General features: G+C 47.7%; 9 non-coding genes across 9 annotated transcripts; all 9 read right to left on the bottom strand.

The window, feature by feature from the left end:
- Positions 1-419: 419 nt before the first annotated feature.
- LOC130333899 (U2 spliceosomal RNA) lies at positions 420-610 on the bottom strand. Its single transcript, XR_008875948.1, has one exon. It is a non-coding gene; the product is annotated as a U2 spliceosomal RNA (small nuclear RNA).
- Positions 611-2,696: 2,086 nt separating this feature from the next.
- LOC130333898 (U2 spliceosomal RNA) lies at positions 2,697-2,887 on the bottom strand. Its single transcript, XR_008875947.1, has one exon. It is a non-coding gene; the product is annotated as a U2 spliceosomal RNA (small nuclear RNA).
- Positions 2,888-4,976: 2,089 nt separating this feature from the next.
- Positions 4,977-5,167, bottom strand: LOC130333897 (U2 spliceosomal RNA). The gene has a single exon (XR_008875946.1). It is a non-coding gene; the product is annotated as a U2 spliceosomal RNA (small nuclear RNA).
- Positions 5,168-7,246: 2,079 nt separating this feature from the next.
- On the bottom strand, positions 7,247-7,437 carry LOC130333896 (U2 spliceosomal RNA). The gene has a single exon (XR_008875945.1). It is a non-coding gene; the product is annotated as a U2 spliceosomal RNA (small nuclear RNA).
- A 2,083-nt stretch (positions 7,438-9,520) lies between these two features.
- LOC130333895 (U2 spliceosomal RNA) lies at positions 9,521-9,711 on the bottom strand. Its single transcript, XR_008875944.1, has one exon. It is a non-coding gene; the product is annotated as a U2 spliceosomal RNA (small nuclear RNA).
- Positions 9,712-11,797: 2,086 nt separating this feature from the next.
- Positions 11,798-11,988, bottom strand: LOC130333923 (U2 spliceosomal RNA). Its single transcript, XR_008875970.1, has one exon. It is a non-coding gene; the product is annotated as a U2 spliceosomal RNA (small nuclear RNA).
- A 7,737-nt stretch (positions 11,989-19,725) lies between these two features.
- Positions 19,726-19,916, bottom strand: LOC130333893 (U2 spliceosomal RNA). Its single transcript, XR_008875943.1, has one exon. It is a non-coding gene; the product is annotated as a U2 spliceosomal RNA (small nuclear RNA).
- A 2,095-nt stretch (positions 19,917-22,011) lies between these two features.
- On the bottom strand, positions 22,012-22,202 carry LOC130333892 (U2 spliceosomal RNA). The gene has a single exon (XR_008875942.1). It is a non-coding gene; the product is annotated as a U2 spliceosomal RNA (small nuclear RNA).
- Positions 22,203-24,288: 2,086 nt separating this feature from the next.
- Positions 24,289-24,479, bottom strand: LOC130333891 (U2 spliceosomal RNA). The gene has a single exon (XR_008875941.1). It is a non-coding gene; the product is annotated as a U2 spliceosomal RNA (small nuclear RNA).
- Between the last annotated feature and the right edge of the window lie 978 nt (positions 24,480-25,457).

The following is a 25,457-nucleotide window of genomic DNA, read 5'->3' as shown; positions in this document are numbered from 1 at the left end:
CATATGTCCATCACGTTCAACCAGGGAATTAAGGGGTAGGGGTGTGGCGCGATATTGGGGAAGGGATGAGATTTTATATTTCTTCATAAGCATTAATCTTATTTTGTCAATTAGGAACATTCAGCACCCACCCGCTATCAAGGCAGCTGCCTATCATGTCATGCCCTACCTGCACAGGTGTGCTGGCTACTCAAATGATCCAATTAAGGAGGCCATTTAGTCAGCAGCAGCAGAAGTCCTGTGCCTGGACGCTCCAACAGGGGCCAGACACAAGCAGAAGCAGAAGCAGCAGAAGCAGCAGCAGCACCACCTTTTGTTTTTTGGCTGCAGCAGCAGCAAGGCCCACAGGGCTGGCTAGCTGGCTAGCCAGCAAGCAGGTAGCAATGAAAGTAGGAATCTTTCTTTTTAACCCTGTAAGGGGGTGGTGCACTGTACCCGAAGATACTGCCATATCGGGTCAATGCATAGGGCGACGGAAGCAAGCTTCGAAATCGGCCCCCGTTCTCAAAAATCCATTTAATATATGGTCCCCAGATAGGGGACGTATCAGATATTAAACTGATAAGAACAGATACTACACTTGATCTTAGCCAAAAGGCCGAGAAGCGATAACCGTGAAAGGGGCGGGCCCAACAAGGTCCCCTTCATGGGCACTATCACTGCTTGCTGTCAGGGAGGCTGCCAGACAATTTTCCATGCACACTCTGGGCTGGGGGGCAGTCAACCACCAGTACACACAGCAGAACCTAAACCCATACCATTATTGCTAAGCAGCAAGACAGGGGCCCATTGCACTCCCACGGGGCCTTTTTAAATGCAATCCATAACCCGGATTTGCCAGGAACCCTTCTTACTCCTCCTACTTGCATGTGACACTGGGCTTAGGATCTGCATAGGAAACACACACACAAGCACACACCTACCTTTGTTGCCTGCAGATGCCTCCTTGGCTGTCCCCAAACGGTATCAAACCAACACCCACGGGAAGCTGTAAGCATAGAGGACATGCCTGCACCCCATTGGACTTACCTGTGTGGGTTAAATCCGGGTTATTTGACAACCTATGGCGGTGATGGTTCTGCTCAGGCAGAGCAGTGCTGATGCTCCTCATAAAGCTGTCGCTGCTGTGAAGGTTCTAGGTGACATCACAAATCCCTTTGGTTACATACACAACAAAGCTGGGTTGTTGTTGTTTACACTCTGCAAGGCCTGTGGAAGTGAGTGACATCATAGCACTGTAGTTCTGAGGGTTCAAGATGGATGCAACAATCTCCTGTTGCTTCTATGAAGGCCGTAATAGACGACATCACCAAACAGCTCCATAGTCACATACACAGCAAAGGAGAGATGTTGTTTACACCTAGTGATGTCAGTGGTATTGAGTGACATCACAGCACAGTGCTAAGGCTCCTGGGCCTGGACACAGCAGCGGCTGCAATATCTCAACGGAGAATACGTTTATATCTATGTGTGTGTGTGCGCATATATATATATATATATATATATATATATATATATATATATATTTCTCCGCCGAAATCACTTTTAAACCCATTTCCACCTTTTTTTCCCTTCTCTTCCTCTTACTTTTTTTTCACGTTTTTTTACGTTTTTCTCCTTTTCGCCTCTTTTCTGGGCGTATTATTCTTCTTTTTCTTCTTTTTTTTCGTCTAATGCATACCCCATCAGTGCAGCAATGCTTATTCAATACCGCCAGCAGATGGAGACACTGGGGGATAATTTTCTAAGGATTTATACTGATTTTTCCTGTCTGAATTTGTCGCACAGAAAGTTGCAGGCCAAATATGTGTGACATTTCTGCGACTTTAGCTTCTAGAGCATTTTTACAACATTATACATAGGTGCTGAATACATAAAAAGCGACTGTTCAGCGACAGACAAGTCGCATCGGCTGAAAGTAGGCCAGAATGTCAGTCCATGTTGGAGCAGGTTTAGATACAGTCTAAAGCATAGATCTCAAAGTCTGTGCACAGAATTTAGCAAGGGCCTCGCACCTTCTGATGCATCAGGTAGGTGCACAATAGCATAGCCTAACCCTCTGTACTTTGGTCTATATTGATGCGGGACATAGACAGCCAGCTGATGACCAATCCATTAGTGCAATGGATGGCTGGAAGCATTTGTCTTTGCCTTTGCAATACCACAGAAGCAATGCATGGTCAATGTACAGCAATGACACACCTGTGTGAACAGCCAGGAGACCCCCCCCCCCATGTTATGTTACATAGTTACATAGTTAGTACGGTCGAAAAAAGACATATGTCCATCACGTTCAACCAGGGAATTAAGGGGTAGGGGTGTGGCGCGATATTGGGGAAGGGATGAGATTTTATATTTCTTCATAAGCATTAATCTTATTTTGTCAATTAGGAACATTCAGCACCCACCCGCTATCAAGGCAGCTGCCTATCATGTCATGCCCTACCTGCACAGGTGTGCTGGCTACTCAAATGATCCAATTAAGGAGGCCATTTAGTCAGCAGCAGCAGAAGTCCTGTGCCTGGACGCTCCAACAGGGGCCAGACACAAGCAGAAGCAGAAGCAGCAGAAGCAGCAGCAGCACCACCTTTTGTTTTTTGGCTGCAGCAGCAGCAAGGCCCACAGGGCTGGCTAGCTGGCTAGCCAGCAAGCAGGTAGCAATGAAAGTAGGAATCTTTCTTTTTAACCCTGTAAGGGGGTGGTGCACTGTACCCGAAGATACTGCCATATCGGGTCAATGCATAGGGCGACGGAAGCAAGCTTCGAAATCGGCCCCCGTTCTCAAAAATCCATTTAATATATGGTCCCCAGATAGGGGACGTATCAGATATTAAACTGATAAGAACAGATACTACACTTGATCTTAGCCAAAAGGCCGAGAAGCGATAACCGTGAAAGGGGCGGGCCCAACAAGGTCCCCTTCATGGGCACTATCACTGCTTGCTGTCAGGGAGGCTGCCAGACAATTTTCCATGCACACTCTGGGCTGGGGGGCAGTCAACCACCAGTACACACAGCAGAACCTAAACCCATACCATTATTGCTAAGCAGCAAGACAGGGGCCCATTGCACTCCCACGGGGCCTTTTTAAATGCAATCCATAACCCGGATTTGCCAGGAACCCTTCTTACTCCTCCTACTTGCATGTGACACTGGGCTTAGGATCTGCATAGGAAACACACACACAAGCACACACCTACCTTTGTTGCCTGCAGATGCCTCCTTGGCTGTCCCCAAACGGTATCAAACCAACACCCACGGGAAGCTGTAAGCATAGAGGACATGCCTGCACCCCATTGGACTTACCTGTGTGGGTTAAATCCGGGTTATTTGACAACCTATGGCGGTGATGGTTCTGCTCAGGCAGAGCAGTGCTGATGCTCCTCATAAAGCTGTCGCTGCTGTGAAGGTTCTAGGTGACATCACAAATCCCTTTGGTTACATACACAACAAAGCTGGGTTGTTGTTGTTTACACTCTGCAAGGCCTGTGGAAGTGAGTGACATCATAGCACTGTAGTTCTGAGGGTTCAAGATGGATGCAACAATCTCCTGTTGCTTCTATGAAGGCCGTAATAGACGACATCACCAAACAGCTCCATAGTCACATACACAGCAAAGGAGAGATGTTGTTTACACCTAGTGATGTCAGTGGTATTGAGTGACATCACAGCACAGTGCTAAGGCTCCTGGGCCTGGACACAGCAGCGGCTGCAATATCTCAACGGAGAATACGTTTATATCTATGTGTGTGTGTGCGCATATATATATATATATATATATATATATATATATATATATATATATTTCTCCGCCGAAATCACTTTTAAACCCATTTCCACCTTTTTTTCCCTTCTCTTCCTCTTACTTTTTTTTCACGTTTTTTTACGTTTTTCTCCTTTTCGCCTCTTTTCTGGGCGTATTATTCTTCTTTTTCTTCTTTTTTTTCGTCTAATGCATACCCCATCAGTGCAGCAATGCTTATTCAATACCGCCAGCAGATGGAGACACTGGGGGATAATTTTCTAAGGATTTATACTGATTTTTCCTGTCTGAATTTGTCGCACAGAAAGTTGCAGGCCAAATATGTGTGACATTTCTGCGACTTTAGCTTCTAGAGCATTTTTACAACATTATACATAGGTGCTGAATACATAAAAAGCGACTGTTCAGCGACAGACAAGTCGCATCGGCTGAAAGTAGGCCAGAATGTCAGTCCATGTTGGAGCAGGTTTAGATACAGTCTAAAGCATAGATCTCAAAGTCTGTGCACAGAATTTAGCAAGGGCCTCGCACCTTCTGATGCATCAGGTAGGTGCACAATAGCATAGCCTAACCCTCTGTACTTTGGTCTATATTGATGCGGGACATAGACAGCCAGCTGATGACCAATCCATTAGTGCAATGGATGGCTGGAAGCATTTGTCTTTGCCTTTGCAATACCACAGAAGCAATGCATGGTCAATGTACAGCAATGACACACCTGTGTGAACAGCCAGGAGACCCCCCCCCCCCATGTTATGTTACATAGTTACATAGTTAGTACGGTCGAAAAAAGACATATGTCCATCACGTTCAACCAGGGAATTAAGGGGTAGGGGTGTGGCGCGATATTGGGGAAGGGATGAGATTTTATATTTCTTCATAAGCATTAATCTTATTTTGTCAATTAGGAACATTCAGCACCCACCCGCTATCAAGGCAGCTGCCTATCATGTCATGCCCTACCTGCACAGGTGTGCTGGCTACTCAAATGATCCAATTAAGGAGGCCATTTAGTCAGCAGCAGCAGAAGTCCTGTGCCTGGACGCTCCAACAGGGGCCAGACACAAGCAGAAGCAGAAGCAGCAGAAGCAGCAGCAGCACCACCTTTTGTTTTTTGGCTGCAGCAGCAGCAAGGCCCACAGGGCTGGCTATCTGGCTAGCCAGCAAGCAGGTAGCAATGAAAGTAGGAATCTTTCTTTTTAACCCTGTAAGGGGGTGGTGCACTGTACCCGAAGATACTGCCATATCGGGTCAATGCATAGGGCGACGGAAGCAAGCTTCGAAATCGGCCCCCGTTCTCAAAAATCCATTTAATATATGGTCCCCAGATAGGGGACGTATCAGATATTAAACTGATAAGAACAGATACTACACTTGATCTTAGCCAAAAGGCCGAGAAGCGATAACCGTGAAAGGGGCGGGCCCAACAAGGTCCCCTTCATGGGCACTATCACTGCTTGCTGTCAGGGAGGCTGCCAGACAATTTTCCATGCACACTCTGGGCTGGGGGGCAGTCAACCACCAGTACACACAGCAGAACCTAAACCCATACCATTATTGCTAAGCAGCAAGACAGGGGCCCATTGCACTCCCACGGGGCCTTTTTAAATGCAATCCATAACCCGGATTTGCCAGGAACCCTTCTTACTCCTCCTACTTGCATGTGACACTGGGCTTAGGATCTGCATAGGAAACACACACACAAGCACACACCTACCTTTGTTGCCTGCAGATGCCTCCTTGGCTGTCCCCAAACGGTATCAAACCAACACCCACGGGAAGCTGTAAGCATAGAGGACATGCCTGCACCCCATTGGACTTACCTGTGTGGGTTAAATCCGGGTTATTTGACAACCTATGGCGGTGATGGTTCTGCTCAGGCAGAGCAGTGCTGATGCTCCTCATAAAGCTGTCGCTGCTGTGAAGGTTCTAGGTGACATCACAAATCCCTTTGGTTACATACACAACAAAGCTGGGTTGTTGTTGTTTACACTCTGCAAGGCCTGTGGAAGTGAGTGACATCATAGCACTGTAGTTCTGAGGGTTCAAGATGGATGCAACAATCTCCTGTTGCTTCTATGAAGGCCGTAATAGACGACATCACCAAACAGCTCCATAGTCACATACACAGCAAAGGAGAGATGTTGTTTACACCTAGTGATGTCAGTGGTATTGAGTGACATCACAGCACAGTGCTAAGGCTCCTGGGCCTGGACACAGCAGCGGCTGCAATATCTCAACGGAGAATACGTTTATATCTATGTGTGTGTGTGCGCATATATATATATATATATATATATATATATATATTTCTCCGCCGAAATCACTTTTAAACCCATTTCCACCTTTTTTTCCCTTCTCTTCCTCTTACTTTTTTTTCACGTTTTTTTACGTTTTTCTCCTTTTCGCCTCTTTTCTGGGCGTATTATTCTTCTTTTTCTTCTTTTTTTTCGTCTAATGCATACCCCATCAGTGCAGCAATGCTTATTCAATACCGCCAGCAGATGGAGACACTGGGGGATAATTTTCTAAGGATTTATACTGATTTTTCCTGTCTGAATTTGTCGCACAGAAAGTTGCAGGCCAAATATGTGTGACATTTCTGCGACTTTAGCTTCTAGAGCATTTTTACAACATTATACATAGGTGCTGAATACATAAAAAGCGACTGTTCAGCGACAGACAAGTCGCATCGGCTGAAAGTAGGCCAGAATGTCAGTCCATGTTGGAGCAGGTTTAGATACAGTCTAAAGCATAGATCTCAAAGTCTGTGCACAGAATTTAGCAAGGGCCTCGCACCTTCTGATGCATCAGGTAGGTGCACAATAGCATAGCCTAACCCTCTGTACTTTGGTCTATATTGATGCGGGACATAGACAGCCAGCTGATGACCAATCCATTAGTGCAATGGATGGCTGGAAGCATTTGTCTTTGCCTTTGCAATACCACAGAAGCAATGCATGGTCAATGTACAGCAATGACACACCTGTGTGAACAGCCAGGAGACCCCCCCCCCCATGTTATGTTACATAGTTACATAGTTAGTACGGTCGAAAAAAGACATATGTCCATCACGTTCAACCAGGGAATTAAGGGGTAGGGGTGTGGCGCGATATTGGGGAAGGGATGAGATTTTATATTTCTTCATAAGCATTAATCTTATTTTGTCAATTAGGAACATTCAGCACCCACCCGCTATCAAGGCAGCTGCCTATCATGTCATGCCCTACCTGCACAGGTGTGCTGGCTACTCAAATGATCCAATTAAGGAGGCCATTTAGTCAGCAGCAGCAGAAGTCCTGTGCCTGGACGCTCCAACAGGGGCCAGACACAAGCAGAAGCAGAAGCAGCAGAAGCAGCAGCAGCAGCACCACCTTTTGTTTTTTGGCTGCAGCAGCAGCAAGGCCCACAGGGCTGGCTAGCTGGCTAGCCAGCAAGCAGGTAGCAATGAAAGTAGGAATCTTTCTTTTTAACCCTGTAAGGGGGTGGTGCACTGTACCCGAAGATACTGCCATATCGGGTCAATGCATAGGGCGACGGAAGCAAGCTTCGAAATCGGCCCCCGTTCTCAAAAATCCATTTAATATATGGTCCCCAGATAGGGGACGTATCAGATATTAAACTGATAAGAACAGATACTACACTTGATCTTAGCCAAAAGGCCGAGAAGCGATAACCGTGAAAGGGGCGGGCCCAACAAGGTCCCCTTCATGGGCACTATCACTGCTTGCTGTCAGGGAGGCTGCCAGACAATTTTCCATGCACACTCTGGGCTGGGGGGCAGTCAACCACCAGTACACACAGCAGAACCTAAACCCATACCATTATTGCTAAGCAGCAAGACAGGGGCCCATTGCACTCCCACGGGGCCTTTTTAAATGCAATCCATAACCCGGATTTGCCAGGAACCCTTCTTACTCCTCCTACTTGCATGTGACACTGGGCTTAGGATCTGCATAGGAAACACACACACAAGCACACACCTACCTTTGTTGCCTGCAGATGCCTCCTTGGCTGTCCCCAAACGGTATCAAACCAACACCCACGGGAAGCTGTAAGCATAGAGGACATGCCTGCACCCCATTGGACTTACCTGTGTGGGTTAAATCCGGGTTATTTGACAACCTATGGCGGTGATGGTTCTGCTCAGGCAGAGCAGTGCTGATGCTCCTCATAAAGCTGTCGCTGCTGTGAAGGTTCTAGGTGACATCACAAATCCCTTTGGTTACATACACAACAAAGCTGGGTTGTTGTTGTTTACACTCTGCAAGGCCTGTGGAAGTGAGTGACATCATAGCACTGTAGTTCTGAGGGTTCAAGATGGATGCAACAATCTCCTGTTGCTTCTATGAAGGCCGTAATAGACGACATCACCAAACAGCTCCATAGTCACATACACAGCAAAGGAGAGATGTTGTTTACACCTAGTGATGTCAGTGGTATTGAGTGACATCACAGCACAGTGCTAAGGCTCCTGGGCCTGGACACAGCAGCGGCTGCAATATCTCAACGGAGAATACGTTTATATCTATGTGTGTGTGTGCGCATATATATATATATATATATATATATATATATATATATTTCTCCGCCGAAATCACTTTTAAACCCCTTTCCACCTTTTTTTCCCTTCTCTTCCTCTTACTTTTTTTTCACGTTTTTTTACGTTTTTCTCCTTTTCGCCTCTTTTCTGGGCGTATTATTCTTCTTTTTCTTCTTTTTTTTCGTCTAATGCATACCCCATCAGTGCAGCAATGCTTATTCAATACCGCCAGCAGATGGAGACACTGGGGGATAATTTTCTAAGGATTTATACTGATTTTTCCTGTCTGAATTTGTCGCACAGAAAGTTGCAGGCCAAATATGTGTGACATTTCTGCGACTTTAGCTTCTAGAGCATTTTTACAACATTATACATAGGTGCTGAATACATAAAAAGCGACTGTTCAGCGACAGACAAGTCGCATCGGCTGAAAGTAGGCCAGAATGTCAGTCCATGTTGGAGCAGGTTTAGATACAGTCTAAAGCATAGATCTCAAAGTCTGTGCACAGAATTTAGCAAGGGCCTCGCACCTTCTGATGCATCAGGTAGGTGCACAATAGCATAGCCTAACCCTCTGTACTTTGGTCTATATTGATGCGGGACATAGACAGCCAGCTGATGACCAATCCATTAGTGCAATGGATGGCTGGAAGCATTTGTCTTTGCCTTTGCAATACCACAGAAGCAATGCATGGTCAATGTACAGCAATGACACACCTGTGTGAACAGCCAGGAGACCCCCCCCCCCATGTTATGTTACATAGTTACATAGTTAGTACGGTCGAAAAAAGACATATGTCCATCACGTTCAACCAGGGAATTAAGGGGTAGGGGTGTGGCGCGATATTGGGGAAGGGATGAGATTTTATATTTCTTCATAAGCATTAATCTTATTTTGTCAATTAGGAACATTCAGCACCCACCCGCTATCAAGGCAGCTGCCTATCATGTCATGCCCTACCTGCACAGGTGTGCTGGCTACTCAAATGATCCAATTAAGGAGGCCATTTAGTCAGCAGCAGCAGAAGTCCTGTGCCTGGACGCTCCAACAGGGGCCAGACACAAGCAGAAGCAGAAGCAGCAGAAGCAGCAGCAGCAGCACCACCTTTTGTTTTTTGGCTGCAGCAGCAGCAAGGCCCACAGGGCTGGCTAGCTGGCTAGCCAGCAAGCAGGTAGCAATGAAAGTAGGAATCTTTCTTTTTAACCCTGTAAGGGGGTGGTGCACTGTACCCGAAGATACTGCCATATCGGGTCAATGCATAGGGCGACGGAAGCAAGCTTCGAAATCGGCCCCCGTTCTCAAAAATCCATTTAATATATGGTCCCCAGATAGGGGACGTATCAGATATTAAACTGATAAGAACAGATACTACACTTGATCTTAGCCAAAAGGCCGAGAAGCGATAACCGTGAAAGGGGCGGGCCCAACAAGGTCCCCTTCATGGGCACTATCACTGCTTGCTGTCAGGGAGGCTGCCAGACAATTTTCCATGCACACTCTGGGCTGGGGGGCAGTCAACCACCAGTACACACAGCAGAACCTAAACCCATACCATTATTGCTAAGCAGCAAGACAGGGGCCCATTGCACTCCCACGGGGCCTTTTTAAATGCAATCCATAACCCGGATTTGCCAGGAACCCTTCTTACTCCTCCTACTTGCATGTGACACTGGGCTTAGGATCTGCATAGGAAACACACACACAAGCACACACCTACCTTTGTTGCCTGCAGATGCCTCCTTGGCTGTCCCCAAACGGTATCAAACCAACACCCACGGGAAGCTGTAAGCATAGAGGACATGCCTGCACCCCATTGGACTTACCTGTGTGGGTTAAATCCGGGTTATTTGACAACCTATGGCGGTGATGGTTCTGCTCAGGCAGAGCAGTGCTGATGCTCCTCATAAAGCTGTCGCTGCTGTGAAGGTTCTAGGTGACATCACAAATCCCTTTGGTTACATACACAACAAAGCTGGGTTGTTGTTGTTTACACTCTGCAAGGCCTGTGGAAGTGAGTGACATCATAGCACTGTAGTTCTGAGGGTTCAAGATGGATGCAACAATCTCCTGTTGCTTCTATGAAGGCCGTAATAGACGACATCACCAAACAGCTCCATAGTCACATACACAGCAAAGGAGAGATGTTGTTTACACCTAGTGATGTCAGTGGTATTGAGTGACATCACAGCACAGTGCTAAGGCTCCTGGGCCTGGACACAGCAGCGGCTGCAATATCTCAACGGAGAATACGTTTATATCTATGTGTGTGTGTGCGCATATATATATATATATATATATATATATATATATATATATATATTTCTCCGCCGAAATCACTTTTAAACCCCTTTCCACCTTTTTTTCCCTTCTCTTCCTCTTACTTTTTTTTCACGTTTTTTTACGTTTTTCTCCTTTTCGCCTCTTTTCTGGGCGTATTATTCTTCTTTTTCTTCTTTTTTTTCGTCTAATGCATACCCCATCAGTGCAGCAATGCTTATTCAATACCGCCAGCAGATGGAGACACTGGGGGATAATTTTCTAAGGATTTATACTGATTTTTCCTGTCTGAATTTGTCGCACAGAAAGTTGCAGGCCAAATATGTGTGACATTTCTGCGACTTTAGCTTCTAGAGCATTTTTACAACATTATACATAGGTGCTGAATACATAAAAAGCGACTGTTCAGCGACAGACAAGTCGCATCGGCTGAAAGTAGGCCAGAATGTCAGTCCATGTTGGAGCAGGTTTAGATACAGTCTAAAGCATAGATCTCAAAGTCTGTGCACAGAATTTAGCAAGGGCCTCGCACCTTCTGATGCATCAGGTAGGTGCACAATAGCATAGCCTAACCCTCTGTACTTTGGTCTATATTGATGCGGGACATAGACAGCCAGCTGATGACCAATCCATTAGTGCAATGGATGGCTGGAAGCATTTGTCTTTGCCTTTGCAATACCACAGAAGCAATGCATGGTCAATGTACAGCAATGACACACCTGTGTGAACAGCCAGGAGACCCCCCCCCCCATGTTATGTTACATAGTTACATAGTTAGTACGGTCGAAAAAAGACATATGTCCATCACGTTCAACCAGGGAATTAAGGGGTAGGGGTGTGGCGCGATATTGGGGAAGGGATGAGATTTTATATTTCTTCATAAGCATTAATCTTATTTTGTCAATTAGGAACATTCAGCACCCACCCGCTATCAAGGCAGCTGCCTATCATGTCATGCCCTACCTGCACAGGTGTGCTGGCTACTCAAATGATCCAATTAAGGAGGCCATTTAGTCAGCAGCAGCAGAAGTCCTGTGCCTGGACGCTCCAACAGGGGCCAGACACAAGCAGAAGCAGAAGCAGCAGAAGCAGCAGCAGCACCACCTTTTGTTTTTTGGCTGCAGCAGCAGCAAGGCCCACAGGGCTGGCTAGCTGGCTAGCCAGCAAGCAGGTAGCAATGAAAGTAGGAATCTTTCTTTTTAACCCTGTAAGGGGGTGGTGCACTGTACCCAAAGATACTGCCATATCGGGTCAATGCATAGGGCGACGGAAGCAAGCTTCGAAATCGGCCCCCGTTCTCAAAAATCCATTTAATATATGGTCCCCAGATAGGGGACGTATCAGATATTAAACTGATAAGAACAGATACTACACTTGATCTTAGCCAAAAGGCCGAGAAGCGATAACCGTGAAAGGGGCGGGCCCAACAAGGTCCCCTTCATGGGCACTATCACTGCTTGCTGTCAGGGAGGCTGCCAGACAATTTTCCATGCACACTCTGGGCTGGGGGGCAGTCAACCACCAGTACACACAGCAGAACCTAAACCCATACCATTATTGCTAAGCAGCAAGACAGGGGCCCATTGCACTCCCACGGGGCCTTTTTAAATGCAATCCATAACCCGGATTTGCCAGGAACCCTTCTTACTCCTCCTACTTGCATGTGACACTGGGCTTAGGATCTGCATAGGAAACACACACACAAGCACACACCTACCTTTGTTGCCTGCAGATGCCTCCTTGGCTGTCCCCAAACGGTATCAAACCAACACCCACGGGAAGCTGTAAGCATAGAGGACATGCCTGCACCCCATTGGACTTACCTGTGTGGGTTAAATCCGGGTTATTTGACAACCTATGGCGGTGATGGTTCTGCTCAGGCAGAGCAGTGCTGATGCTCCTCATAAAGCTGTCGCTGCTGTGAAGGTTCTAGGTGACATCACAAATCCCTTTGGTTACATACACAACAAAGCTGGGTTGTTGTTGTTTACACTCTGCAAGGCCTGTGGAAGTGAGTGACATCATAGCACTGTAGTTCTGAGGGTTCAAGATGGATGCAACAATCTCCTGTTGCTTCTATGAAGGCCGTAATAGACGACATCACCAAACAGCTCCATAGTCACATACACAGCAAAGGAGAGATGTTGTTTACACCTAGTGATGTCAGTGGTATTGAGTGACATCACAGCACAGTGCTAAGGCTCCTGGGCCTGGACACAGCAGCGGCTGCAATATCTCAACGGAGAATACGTTTATATCTATGTGTGTGTGTGCGCATATATATATATTGTCACGATGCCGGCTGGCAGGTAGTGGATCCTCTGTGCCAGAGAGGGATTGGCGTGGACCGTGCTAGAGGATCGGTTCTAAGTCACTACTGGTTTTCACCAGAGCCCGCCGCAAAGCGGGATGGTCTTGCTGCGGCGGTAGTGACCAGGTCGTATCCCCTAGCAACGGCTCAACCTCTCTGGCTGCTGAAGATAGGCGCGGTACAAGGGAGTAGACAGAAGCAAGGTCGGACGTAGCAGAAGGTCGGGGCAGGCAGCAAGGATCGTAGTCAGGGGCAACGGCAGAAGGTCTGGAATCACAGGCAAGGAACACACAAGGAACGCTTTCACTGGCACTAGGGCAACAAGATCCGGCGAGGGAGTGAAGGGGAAGTGAGGTGATATAGGGAAGTGCACAGGTGTAAACACTAATTGGAACCACTGCACCAATCAGCGGTGCAGTGGCCCTTTAAATCGCAAAGACCCGGCGCGCGCGCGCCCTAGGGAGCGGGGCCGCGCGCGCCGGGACAGAACTGACGGGGAGCGAGTAAGGTACGGGAGCCGGGGTGCGCATCGCGAGCGGGCGCTACCCGCATCGCGAATCGCATCCCGGCCGGAGGTGGTAACGCAGCGCCCCGGGTCCGTGGAACCGACCGGGGCGCTGCAGTGAGGGAAGTGTAGCGAGCGCTCCGGGGAGGAGCGGGGACCCGGAGCGCTCGGCGTAACAGTACCCCCCCCCTTGGGTCTCCCCCTCTTCTTGGGGCCTGAGAACCTGAGGATCAGACTTTTGTCCAGGATATTGTCCTCAGGTTCCCAGGACCTCTCTTCTGGACCACAACCCTCCCAATCCACTAAAAAAAAAGTTCTTCCCCTGACCTTTTTAGAGGCCAAAATCTCTTTGACAGAGAAGATGTCCGAGGAGCCGGAAACAGGAGTGGGAGGAACAGATTTAGGAGAAAAACGGTTGAGGATGAGAGGTTTAAGAAGAGAGACGTGAAAGGCATTAGGGATACGAAGAGAAGGAGGAAGAAGAAGTTTGTAAGAGACAGGATTAATTTGACACAAAACTTTAAAAGGACCAAGATAGCGTGGTCCCAACTTATAGCTCGGGACACGGAAACGGACATATTTAGCGGAGAGCCATACCTTGTCTCCAGGGGAAAAAATGGGAGGAGCTCTTCTTTTCTTATCTGCGAATCTCTTCATGCGAGAAGAAGCCTGTAAGAGAGAATTTTGGGTCTCTTTCCATATGGTGGAAAGATCACGAGAAATTTCATCCACAGCGGGCAGACCAGAGGGCAAGGGGGTAGGGAGGGGGGGAAGAGGGTGACGGCCGTACACCACGAAAAACGGAGATTTGGAGGAAGATTCAGAGATTCTGAAATTATACGAGAATTCGGCCCAAGGTAGAAGATCTGCCCAGTCATCCTGGCGGGAGGAAACAAAATGTCGTAAATAGTCACCCAAGATCTGGTTAATTCTCTCTACTTGTCCATTGGATTGAGGATGGTATGCAGAAGAAAAATTTAATTTAATCTTGAGTTGTTTACAGAGAGCCCTCCAGAATTTAGACACAAATTGGACGCCTCTATCCGAGACGATCTGTGTAGGCAACCCGTGAAGACGAAAAATGTGTACAAAAAATTGTTTAGCCAACTGAGGCGCTGAAGGAAGACCAGGAAGAGGGATGAAATGTGCCATTTTGGAGAATCGATCAACGACCACCCAAATAACAGTGTTGCCATGGGATGGGGGTAAGTCAGTAATAAAATCCATACCAATCAGAGACCAAGGTTGTTCGGGGACAGGTAGAGGATGAAGAAAACCAGCGGGCTTCTGGCGAGGAGTCTTATCCCGGGCACAGATAGTGCAGGCTCGCACAAAGTCCACCACATCAGTCTCTAGAGTCGGCCACCAATAGAAGCGAGAGATGAGTTGCACAGATTTCTTGATGCCCGCATGACCTGCGAGATGGGAGGAGTGACCCCATTTGAGGATCCCAAGGCGTTGGCGTGGAGAAACAAAGGTCTTTCCTGGAGGAGTTTGCCTGATGGAGGCTGGAGAAGTGGAAATCAGGCAGTCAGGAGGAATGATGTGTTGAGGAGAGAGTTCAATTTCAGAGGCATCTGAGGAACGAGAGAGAGCATCGGCCCTAATGTTTTTATCAGCAGGCCGAAAGTGAATTTCAAAATTAAATCGGGCAAAGAACAGAGACCACCTGGCCTGACGAGGATTCAGCCGTTGGGCAGACTGGAGGTAGGAGAGGTTCTTGTGATCGGTGTAAATAATAACTGGAAATCTTGATCCCTCCAGCAGATGCCTCCATTCCTCAAGTGCTAATTTAATGGCTAGAAGCTCTCGATCCCCGATGGAGTAGTTCCTCTCCGCCGGAGAGAAGGTCCTGGAAAAAAAACCACAAGTAACAGCATGCCCGGAAGAGTTTTTTTGTAGAAGGACAGCTCCAGCTCCCACTGAGGAGGCATCAACCTCCAATAGGAAGGGTTTAGATGGGTCAGGTCTGGAGAGCACGGGAGCCGAAGAAAAGGCAGACTTGAGTCGTTTAAAGGCGTCTTCCGCTTGAGGAGGCCAAGACTTGGGATCGGCATTTTTTTTTGTTAAAGCCACAATAGGAGCCACAATGGTAGAAAAATGTGGAATAAATTGCCTGTAATAATTGGCGAACCCCAAAAAACGTTGGATGGCACGGAGTCCGGAGGGGCGTGGCCAATCTAAGACGGCAGAGAGTTTATCTGGGTCCATTTGTAGTCCCTGGCCAGAGACCAAGTATCCTAGAAAAGGAAGAGATTGGCATTCAAACAGACATTTCTCTATTTTGGCATAGAGTTGATTATCACGAAGTCTCTGAAGAACCATACGGACATGCTGGCGGTGTTCTTCAAGATTGGCAGAAAAAATCAGGATATCGTCCAGATATACAACAACACAGGAGTATAGTAGATCACGAAAAATTTCATTAACAAAGTCTTGGAAGACGGCAGGGGCGTTGCATAGACCAAAGGGCATGACCAGATACTCAAAGTGTCCATCTCTGGTGTTAAATGCCGTTTTCCATTCATCCCCCTCTCTGATGCGGATGAGATTATAAGCACCTCTTAAGTCCAGTTTGGTAAAAATATGGGCACCTTGGAGACGATCAAAGAGTTCAGAGATGAGGGGTAGGGGGTAGCGGTTCTTAACCGTGATTTTATTAAGACCGCGGTAGTCAATGCAAGGACGTAGAGAGCCATCTTTTTTGGACACAAAGAAAAATCCGGCTCCGGCAGGAGAGGAGGATTTACGGATAAAGCCCTTTTTTAAATTTTCTTGGACGTATTCAGACATGGCAAGAGTCTCTGGGACGGACAGAGGATAGATTCTGCCCCGGGGTGGAGTAGTGCCCGGGAGGAGGTCAATGGGACAATCATAAGGCCTGTGAGGAGGTAGAGTCTCAGCTTGTTTTTTGCAAAAAACGTCCGCAAAGTCCATATAGGCCTTAGGGAGACCGGTTACATGAGGAAGCACAGGGACACGGCAAGGTTTACTGGGAACCGGTTTTAAGCAGTCCTTGGAACAAGAGGGCCCCCAACTCTTGATCTCCCCAGTGGACCAATCCAGGATTGGGGAATGGAGTTGAAGCCAGGGAAGTCCAAGAAGGATTTCAGAAGTGCAATTGGGGAGGACCAACAGTTCAATCCTCTCGTGATGAGATCCGATGCACATTAGAAGGGGCTCCGTGCGGAAACGTATAGTACAGTCCAATCTTTCATTGTTTACACAATTGATGTAGAGGGGTCTGGCGAGACTGGTCACCGGGATGTTGAACCTGTTGACGAGAGAGGCTAAGATGAAATTTCCTGCAGATCCAGAGTCCAAGAAGGCCACAGCAGAGAAGGAGAAGGCAGAGGCAGACATCCGCACAGGCACAGTAAGACGTGGAGAAGCAGAGTAGACATCAAGGACTGTCTCACCTTTGTGCGGAGTCAGCGGACGTCTTTCCAGGCGGGGAGGACGGATAGGACAATCCTTCAGGAAGTGTTCGGTACTAGCACAGTACAGGCAGAGATTCTCCATGCGGCGTCGTGTCCTCTCTTGGGGTGTCAGGCGAGACCGGTCGACCTGCATTGCCTCCACGGCGGGAGGCACAGGAACAGATTGCAGGGGACCAGAGGAGAGAGGAGCCGGGGAGAAGAAACGCCTCGTGCGAACAGAGTCCATATCCTGGCGGAGCTCCTGACGCCGTTCGGAAAAACGCATGTCAATGCGAGTGGCAAGATGGATGAGTTCATGTAGGTTAGCAGGGATTTCTCGTGCGGCCAGAACATCTTTAATGTTGCTGGATAGGCCTTTTTTAAAGGTCGCGCAGAGTGCCTCATTATTCCAGGATAATTCTGAAGCAAGGGTACGGAACTGTACGGCATACTCGCCAACGGAAGAATTACCCTGGACCAGGTTCAACAGGGCAGTCTCAGCAGAAGAGGCTCGGGCAGGTTCCTCAAAGACACTTCGAATTTCCGAGAAGAAGGAGTGTACAGAGGCAGTGACGGGGTCATTGCGGTCCCAGAGCGGTGTGGCCCAAGCCAGGGCTTTTCCAGACAGCAGGCTGACTACGAAAGCCACCTTAGACCTTTCAGTGGGGAACTGGTCCGACATCATCTCCAAGTGTAATGAACATTGGGAAAGAAAGCCACGGCAAAACTTAGAGTCCCCATCAAATTTATCCGGCAAGGATAGTCGTATTCCAGAAGCGGCCACTCGCTGCGGAGGAGGTACAGGAGCTGGCGGAGGAGATGATTGCTGGAGCTGTGGTAGTAACTGTTGTAGCATAACAGTCAGTTGAGACAGCTGTTGGCCTTGTTGCGCAATCTGTTGTGACTGCTGGGCGACCACCGTGGTGAGGTCAGCGACAACTGGCAGAGGAACTTCAGCGGGATCCATGGCCGGATCTACTGTCACGATGCCGGCTGGCAGGTAGTGGATCCTCTGTGCCAGAGAGGGATTGGCGTGGACCGTGCTAGAGGATCGGTTCTAAGTCACTACTGGTTTTCACCAGAGCCCGCCGCAAAGCGGGATGGTCTTGCTGCGGCGGTAGTGACCAGGTCGTATCCCCTAGCAACGGCTCAACCTCTCTGGCTGCTGAAGATAGGCGCGGTACAAGGGAGTAGACAGAAGCAAGGTCGGACGTAGCAGAAGGTCGGGGCAGGCAGCAAGGATCGTAGTCAGGGGCAACGGCAGAAGGTCTGGAATCACAGGCAAGGAACACACAAGGAACGCTTTCACTGGCACTAGGGCAACAAGATCCGGCGAGGGAGTGAAGGGGAAGTGAGGTGATATAGGGAAGTGCACAGGTGTAAACACTAATTGGAACCACTGCACCAATCAGCGGTGCAGTGGCCCTTTAAATCGCAAAGACCCGGCGCGCGCGCGCCCTAGGGAGCGGGGCCGCGCGCGCCGGGACAGAACTGACGGGGAGCGAGTAAGGTACGGGAGCCGGGGTGCGCATCGCGAGCGGGCGCTACCCGCATCGCGAATCGCATCCCGGCCGGAGGTGGTAACGCAGCGCCCCGGGTCCGTGGAACCGACCGGGGCGCTGCAGTGAGGGAAGTGTAGCGAGCGCTCCGGGGAGGAGCGGGGACCCGGAGCGCTCGGCGTAACATATATATATATATATATATATATATATATATATATATATATATATATATATTTCTCCGCCGAAATCACTTTTAAACCCATTTCCACCTTTTTTTCCCTTCTCTTCCTCTTACTTTTTTTTCACGTTTTTTTACGTTTTTCTCCTTTTCGCCTCTTTTCTGGGCGTATTATTCTTCTTTTTCTTCTTTTTTTTCGTCTAATGCATACCCCATCAGTGCAGCAATGCTTATTCAATACCGCCAGCAGATGGAGACACTGGGGGATAATTTTCTAAGGATTTATACTGATTTTTCCTGTCTGAATTTGTCGCACAGAAAGTTGCAGGCCAAATATGTGTGACATTTCTGCGACTTTAGCTTCTAGAGCATTTTTACAACATTATACATAGGTGCTGAATACATAAAAAGCGACTGTTCAGCGACAGACAAGTCGCATCGGCTGAAAGTAGGCCAGAATGTCAGTCCATGTTGGAGCAGGTTTAGATACAGTCTAAAGCATAGATCTCAAAGTCTGTGCACAGAATTTAGCAAGGGCCTCGCACCTTCTGATGCATCAGGTAGGTGCACAATAGCATAGCCTAACCCTCTGTACTTTGGTCTATATTGATGCGGGACATAGACAGCCAGCTGATGACCAATCCATTAGTGCAATGGATGGCTGGAAGCATTTGTCTTTGCCTTTGCAATACCACAGAAGCAATGCATGGTCAATGTACAGCAATGACACACCTGTGTGAACAGCCAGGAGACCCCCCCCCCCATGTTATGTTACATAGTTACATAGTTAGTACGGTCGAAAAAAGACATATGTCCATCACGTTCAACCAGGGAATTAAGGGGTAGGGGTGTGGCGCGATATTGGGGAAGGGATGAGATTTTATATTTCTTCATAAGCATTAATCTTATTTTGTCAATTAGGAACATTCAGCACCCACCCGCTATCAAGGCAGCTGCCTATCATGTCATGCCCTACCTGCACAGGTGTGCTGGCTACTCAAATGATCCAATTAAGGAGGCCATTTAGTCAGCAGCAGCAGAAGTCCTGTGCCTGGACGCTCCAACAGGGGCCAGACACAAGCAGAAGCAGAAGCAGCAGAAGCAGCAGCAGCACCACCTTTTGTTTTTTGGCTGCAGCAGCAGCAAGGCCCACAGGGCTGGCTAGCTGGCTAGCCAGCAAGCAGGTAGCAATGAAAGTAGGAATCTTTCTTTTTAACCCTGTAAGGGGGTGGTGCACTGTACCCGAAGATACTGCCATATCGGGTCAATGCATAGGGCGACGGAAGCAAGCTTCGAAATCGGCCCCCGTTCTCAAAAATCCATTTAATATATGGTCCCCAGATAGGGGACGTATCAGATATTAAACTGATAAGAACAGATACTACACTTGATCTTAGCCAAAAGGCCGAGAAGCGATAACCGTGAAAGGGGCGGGCCCAACAAGGTCCCCTTCATGGGCACTATCACTGCTTGCTGTCAGGGAGGCTGCCAGACAATTTTCCATGCACACTCTGGGCTGGGGGGCAGTCAACCACCAGTACACACAGCAGAACCTAAACCCATACCATTATTGCTAAGCAGCAAGACAGGGGCCCATTGCACTCCCACGGGGCCTTTTTAAATGCAATCCATAACCCGGATTTGCCAGGAACCCTTCTTACTCCTCCTACTTGCATGTGACACTGGGCTTAGGATCTGCATAGGAAACACACACACAAGCACACACCTACCTTTGTTGCCTGCAGATGCCTCCTTGGCTGTCCCCAAACGGTATCAAACCAACACCCACGGGAAGCTGTAAGCATAGAGGACATGCCTGCACCCCATTGGACTTACCTGTGTGGGTTAAATCCGGGTTATTTGACAACCTATGGCGGTGATGGTTCTGCTCAGGCAGAGCAGTGCTGATGCTCCTCATAAAGCTGTCGCTGCTGTGAAGGTTCTAGGTGACATCACAAATCCCTTTGGTTACATACACAACAAAGCTGGGTTGTTGTTGTTTACACTCTGCAAGGCCTGTGGAAGTGAGTGACATCATAGCACTGTAGTTCTGAGGGTTCAAGATGGATGCAACAATCTCCTGTTGCTTCTATGAAGGCCGTAATAGACGACATCACCAAACAGCTCCATAGTCACATACACAGCAAAGGAGAGATGTTGTTTACACCTAGTGATGTCAGTGGTATTGAGTGACATCACAGCACAGTGCTAAGGCTCCTGGGCCTGGACACAGCAGCGGCTGCAATATCTCAACGGAGAATACGTTTATATCTATGTGTGTGTGTGCGCATATATATATATATATATATATATATATATATATATATATATATATATATATATTTCTCCGCCGAAATCACTTTTAAACCCATTTCCACCTTTTTTTCCCTTCTCTTCCTCTTACTTTTTTTTCACGTTTTTTTACGTTTTTCTCCTTTTCGCCTCTTTTCTGGGCGTATTATTCTTCTTTTTCTTCTTTTTTTTCGTCTAATGCATACCCCATCAGTGCAGCAATGCTTATTCAATACCGCCAGCAGATGGAGACACTGGGGGATAATTTTCTAAGGATTTATACTGATTTTTCCTGTCTGAATTTGTCGCACAGAAAGTTGCAGGCCAAATATGTGTGACATTTCTGCGACTTTAGCTTCTAGAGCATTTTTACAACATTATACATAGGTGCTGAATACATAAAAAGCGACTGTTCAGCGACAGACAAGTCGCATCGGCTGAAAGTAGGCCAGAATGTCAGTCCATGTTGGAGCAGGTTTAGATACAGTCTAAAGCATAGATCTCAAAGTCTGTGCACAGAATTTAGCAAGGGCCTCGCACCTTCTGATGCATCAGGTAGGTGCACAATAGCATAGCCTAACCCTCTGTACTTTGGTCTATATTGATGCGGGACATAGACAGCCAGCTGATGACCAATCCATTAGTGCAATGGATGGCTGGAAGCATTTGTCTTTGCCTTTGCAATACCACAGAAGCAATGCATGGTCAATGTACAGCAATGACACACCTGTGTGAACAGCCAGGAGACCCCCCCCCCATGTTATGTTACATAGTTACATAGTTAGTACGGTCGAAAAAAGACATATGTCCATCACGTTCAACCAGGGAATTAAGGGGTAGGGGTGTGGCGCGATATTGGGGAAGGGATGAGATTTTATATTTCTTCATAAGCATTAATCTTATTTTGTCAATTAGGAACATTCAGCACCCACCCGCTATCAAGGCAGCTGCCTATCATGTCATGCCCTACCTGCACAGGTGTGCTGGCTACTCAAATGATCCAATTAAGGAGGCCATTTAGTCAGCAGCAGCAGAAGTCCTGTGCCTGGACGCTCCAACAGGGGCCAGACACAAGCAGAAGCAGAAGCAGCAGAAGCAGCAGCAGCACCACCTTTTGTTTTTTGGCTGCAGCAGCAGCAAGGCCCACAGGGCTGGCTAGCTGGCTAGCCAGCAAGCAGGTAGCAATGAAAGTAGGAATCTTTCTTTTTAACCCTGTAAGGGGGTGGTGCACTGTACCCGAAGATACTGCCATATCGGGTCAATGCATAGGGCGACGGAAGCAAGCTTCGAAATCGGCCCCCGTTCTCAAAAATCCATTTAATATATGGTCCCCAGATAGGGGACGTATCAGATATTAAACTGATAAGAACAGATACTACACTTGATCTTAGCCAAAAGGCCGAGAAGCGATAACCGTGAAAGGGGCGGGCCCAACAAGGTCCCCTTCATGGGCACTATCACTGCTTGCTGTCAGGGAGGCTGCCAGACAATTTTCCATGCACACTCTGGGCTGGGGGGCAGTCAACCACCAGTACACACAGCAGAACCTAAACCCATACCATTATTGCTAAGCAGCAAGACAGGGGCCCATTGCACTCCCACGGGGCCTTTTTAAATGCAATCCATAACCCGGATTTGCCAGGAACCCTTCTTACTCCTCCTACTTGCATGTGACACTGGGCTTAGGATCTGCATAGGAAACACACACACAAGCACACACCTACCTTTGTTGCCTGCAGATGCCTCCTTGGCTGTCCCCAAACGGTATCAAACCAACACCCACGGGAAGCTGTAAGCATAGAGGACATGCCTGCACCCCATTGGACTTACCTGTGTGGGTTAAATCCGGGTTATTTGACAACCTATGGCGGTGATGGTTCTGCTCAGGCAGAGCAGTGCTGATGCTCCTCATAAAGCTGTCGCTGCTGTGAAGGTTCTAGGTGACATCACAAATCCCTTTGGTTACATACACAACAAAGCTGGGTTGTTGTTGTTTACACTCTGCAAGGCCTGTGGAAGTGAGTGACATCATAGCACTGTAGTTCTGAGGGTTCAAGATGGATGCAACAATCTCCTGTTGCTTCTATGAAGGCCGTAATAGACGACATCACCAAACAGCTCCATAGTCACATACACAGCAAAGGAGAGATGTTGTTTACACCTAGTGATGTCAGTGGTATTGAGTGACATCACAGCACAGTGCTAAGGCTCCTGGGCCTGGACACAGCAGCGGCTGCAATATCTCAACGGAGAATACGTTTATATCTATGTGTGTGTGTGCGCATATATATATATATATATATATATATATATATATATATATATATTTCTCCGCCGAAATCACTTTTAAACCCATTTCCACCTTTTTTTCCCTTCTCTTCCTCTTACTTTTTTTTCACGTTTTTTTACGTTTTTCTCCTTTTCGCCTCTTTTCTGGGCGTATTATTCTTCTTTTTCTTCTTTTTTTTCGTCTAATGCATACCCCATCAGTGCAGCAATGCTTATTCAATACCGCCAGCAGATGGAGACACTGGGGGATAATTTTCTAAGGATTTATACTGATTTTTCCTGTCTGAATTTGTCGCACAGAAAGTTGCAGGCCAAATATGTGTGACATTTCTGCGACTTTAGCTTCTAGAGCATTTTTACAACATTATACATAGGTGCTGAATACATAAAAAGCGACTGTTCAGCGACAGACAAGTCGCATCGGCTGAAAGTAGGCCAGAATGTCAGTCCATGTTGGAGCAGGTTTAGATACAGTCTAAAGCATAGATCTCAAAGTCTGTGCACAGAATTTAGCAAGGGCCTCGCACCTTCTGATGCATCAGGTAGGTGCACAATAGCATAGCCTAACCCTCTGTACTTTGGTCTATATTGATGCGGGACATAGACAGCCAGCTGATGACCAATCCATTAGTGCAATGGATGGCTGGAAGCATTTGTCTTTGCCTTTGCAATACCACAGAAGCAATGCATGGTCAATGTACAGCAATGACACACCTGTGTGAACAGCCAGGAGACCCCCCCCCCCATGTTATGTTACATAGTTACATAGTTAGTACGGTCGAAAAAAGACATATGTCCATCACGTTCAACCAGGGAATTAAGGGGTAGGGGTGTGGCGCGATATTGGGGAAGGGATGAGATTTTATATTTCTTCATAAGCATTAATCTTATTTTGTCAATTAGGAACATTCAGCACCCACCCGCTATCAAGGCAGCTGCCTATCATGTCATGCCCTACCTGCACAGGTGTGCTGGCTACTCAAATGATCCAATTAAGGAGGCCATTTAGTCAGCAGCAGCAGAAGTCCTGTGCCTGGACGCTCCAACAGGGGCCAGACACAAGCAGAAGCAGAAGCAGCAGAAGCAGCAGCAGCACCACCTTTTGTTTTTTGGCTGCAGCAGCAGCAAGGCCCACAGGGCTGGCTAGCTGGCTAGCCAGCAAGCAGGTAGCAATGAAAGTAGGAATCTTTCTTTTTAACCCTGTAAGGGGGTGGTGCACTGTACCCGAAGATACTGCCATATCGGGTCAATGCATAGGGCGACGGAAGCAAGCTTCGAAATCGGCCCCCGTTCTCAAAAATCCATTTAATATATGGTCCCCAGATAGGGGACGTATCAGATATTAAACTGATAAGAACAGATACTACACTTGATCTTAGCCAAAAGGCCGAGAAGCGATAACCGTGAAAGGGGCGGGCCCAACAAGGTCCCCTTCATGGGCACTATCACTGCTTGCTGTCAGGGAGGCTGCCAGACAATTTTCCATGCACACTCTGGGCTGGGGGGCAGTCAACCACCAGTACACACAGCAGAACCTAAACCCATACCATTATTGCTAAGCAGCAAGACAGGGGCCCATTGCACTCCCACGGGGCCTTTTTAAATGCAATCCATAACCCGGATTTGCCAGGAACCCTTCTTACTCCTCCTACTTGCATGTGACACTGGGCTTAGGATCTGCATAGGAAACACACACACAAGCACACACCTACCTTTGTTGCCTGCAGATGCCTCCTTGGCTGTCCCCAAACGGTATCAAACCAACACCCACGGGAAGCTGTAAGCATAGAGGACATGCCTGCACCCCATTGGACTTACCTGTGTGGGTTAAATCCGGGTTATTTGACAACCTATGGCGGTGATGGTTCTGCTCAGGCAGAGCAGTGCTGATGCTCCTCATAAAGCTGTCGCTGCTGTGAAGGTTCTAGGTGACATCACAAATCCCTTTGGTTACATACACAACAAAGCTGGGTTGTTGTTGTTTACACTCTGCAAGGCCTGTGGAAGTGAGTGACATCATAGCACTGTAGTTCTGAGGGTTCAAGATGGATGCAACAATCTCCTGTTGCTTCTATGAAGGCCGTAATAGACGACATCACCAAACAGCTCCATAGTCACATACACAGCAAAGGAGAGATGTTGTTTACACCTAGTGATGTCAGTGGTATTGAGTGACATCACAGCACAGTGCTAAGGCTCCTGGGCCTGGACACAGCAGCGGCTGCAATATCTCAACGGAGAATACGTTTATATCTATGTGTGTGTGTGCGCATATATATATATATATATATATATATATATATATATATATATATATATATATATATTCTCCGCCGAAATCACTTTTAAACCCATTTCCACCTTTTTTTCCCTTCTC

The sequence above is a fragment of the Hyla sarda genome, unplaced genomic scaffold, assembly GCF_029499605.1.
Source record: "Hyla sarda isolate aHylSar1 unplaced genomic scaffold, aHylSar1.hap1 scaffold_420, whole genome shotgun sequence".
Taxonomy (NCBI): Eukaryota; Metazoa; Chordata; class Amphibia; order Anura; family Hylidae; genus Hyla; species Hyla sarda.
The sequence above is the reverse complement of the archived record's forward strand: the minus strand, read 5'-3'. Positions and strand labels throughout refer to the sequence as shown.